This window comes from Callospermophilus lateralis, chromosome 16, assembly GCF_048772815.1.
Source record: "Callospermophilus lateralis isolate mCalLat2 chromosome 16, mCalLat2.hap1, whole genome shotgun sequence".
Classification (NCBI taxonomy): Eukaryota; Metazoa; Chordata; class Mammalia; order Rodentia; family Sciuridae; genus Callospermophilus; species Callospermophilus lateralis.
This window is the reverse complement of record NC_135320.1, coordinates 12,248,206-12,250,691: the sequence shown is the minus strand read 5'-3', so window position 1 is coordinate 12,250,691 and position 2,486 is coordinate 12,248,206. Positions and strand designations below refer to the sequence as shown.

Below are 2,486 nucleotides of genomic sequence, written 5' to 3'. Positions count from 1 at the left end.
CATTTTTAATTTTTGGCATCTTTATATACCAGCAACAAACAGTTTGAAAATGTACCCTTTAAAAAAAGAGACTCAAAAAATATTTAAAAACTAGGACTGAATTACTAACCAAAGATAAATAACATTTAATGAGAAAAATTATAAAACTATGTTTAAACACTTTTAAAAGAACCTAAACAAGTAGAGAAATAGACCATAATCTAAATACAACAAAGACATTGTTTCCCTCCCAGTGGATTTATAGATGCAATTTCAGTTGAGGCCCAACAAGATTTTTGTGATATTTGATAAACTGATTGTAAAATTTATATGAAGAGCAAAAAAGCAAAGAACAGCCAAGACACTTGTGAAGCATAAGATGTCAGCAATTACCTCACAAATACCAAGAATTATTGTAAAGCTACAGAAATTAGGACAATGTGGTATTGATGCAGAAATAGACAAATTGCTTAGAACAGAACAAGTTTGGCCCAGACCAGCACACGAATGGAATCCTCCTGGCTATCTGAGTCAGCATTGCAAATTAGCAAGGGAAAAATGGGTTCTTCAGTAAATGGTGCCAGGACATTGATTATACATATGGAAAAAATGAAATTGGATTTTTAGCACACATCCTGCATGTAAGTATTAAAGAAAAACAAAGGCAAAACTTTAAGATTTAAAAGACAAAATATGAGTCCATCAAAGATTCATATTTGAAGGATTTCTCCAAACACCAAAATGAAAACATGAAAGAATGATGCTTTCTAATAAATTCAAAAAAATTAGTTCTATTCTATAAGAAGACTTTATAAAGGGAATTTTTAAAAAGGCAAGTCTCTGGAAGAAAATATTTGCCACACTTGTAACTGACAAAGGATTAATGTCTAGAACATACACACTAAGAGCTATATAAGTGATTCTTTGAATCCATTCTAAGCTTCCAGTCCTCAATCAGGAGTCCTTGTTTCTGCTACACGGGAGCTAAAAAATGATACAGAGAACACCAAGCACCCTGAAAGCCAGGAAATGCAAAGCGATGGGAGCTGATGGGCCTGGGAGACTTTTCATAGGAGACCTCAATACAGAGACCAGAAAAAAAGACTCCTGAAGTAGTATTTGGGAAATTTGGAGTATACAGGAAGTTCTTTTGATGAAAGACAGGGAAACCAAGTCCAGAGGCTTTGCTTGTATTACTTTTCAAAGCCCAGCTGATGCTAAAGATGCTGCCAAAGATAGGAATGGAAAGTCTTTGGATGGAAAAACAATTAAAGGAGAGAGAGCCAACAAGCCATCTTTTGAGGGTGGTAGTAGGTGAAGACTACCATCTCTTTCAAGAAACAGAGGGCCTCCAAGAAGCCTGAGATGTGGCAGAGGAGGAAGTGGAGGAACAAGAGGGCGTCCTTCACGTGCAGGACACTTGGATGATGACGGATAGACTCTGAATCTCAGCGTGAGTTCTTCTAGGGGACCGTTTCCTGTTAAAAGAGGTCCAACTTCAAGAAGTGGAGGTCCTCCTCTTAAAGATCTGCTCCGTCTGCTCCAACCAAGAGCAAGGGTAGTATGGGAGGACAAGGTCCCTGAGTCTCCTGGGAGAGAGAATTACGGAGAGGGCCACGCAGGGAACAAGTCTCTTCCCGGAGAGATGATTATGTGTCAGAGATGCTGGTTACTCGGCTAAAGATAGTTATGCAAGCAGAGTCTGAGATGCAGAGAAGCACGTTCAGCCATGTGGAGAACATGCATACATATGCATATGTGATTATGGCCATTGTAGTTCTCCAGGGGAACACTCTTCTAAAAGCTATAGTGATCCTGAGGACTAGGGGGGGTCCTGATAGAGATGGTTCTGATCATCGGCCTGGAAGCTCTTAGAGAGAGGAGCTCCTTAACCAGCCACCTACACAAGGACCCCCACCGAGGACCCCCACCAGCTCACCAGAAGCAGTCGCTATGGTGATTACAACAGCTCCCTGGATGGGATGGTGGAAGTTGGAAACCTGTTCAAGCAACCCAGGTGACGTCTATTCAAGGGGTCGAGGTGGTAGACAGGAAGGAGGGTTCACATCTTCTCTGCAGAGGGTGTACAATACACTCAGTTGCTTACCAAATTTTCCATAAAGAAAAAAATAAATACTACTTTTGCTGTGTTACTTGAATCCTACTAAGGGGGTATGTTCACTTTTGTAGGGGTGAGGATGTATTAACTATCTCTCCATGAAATGTTTTTTTTTTTTGGATTTTAAGAGGAAAACTGTTCAAAATAATTCCATAAATGCTATTGTGAACTGAAAAATAAACATTATTGGTTTAGAAGTTTTAAAAATATATTGTTAAATTGTTCAAAATTAAAATTTGCATAAAATCTAAAAAAAGGAACTATAGATACAAACAATTCCAACAAGAAACTGGGGGAAAGATTACAAAATACTTCATGGGGAGAAATAAAATAGGGCACATGAACATATGAAACATGTGAAAACATAGTGAAGCTCATTAGCAACAAC

The 2,486-nt window shown here is 38.7% G+C and overlaps 1 pseudogene; it reads left to right on the top strand.

The window, feature by feature from the left end:
• Positions 1–537: 537 nt before the first annotated feature.
• LOC143382359 (RNA-binding motif protein, X chromosome-like) lies at positions 538–1,805 on the top strand (annotated as a pseudogene).
• Positions 1,806–2,486: the final 681 nt, after the last annotated feature.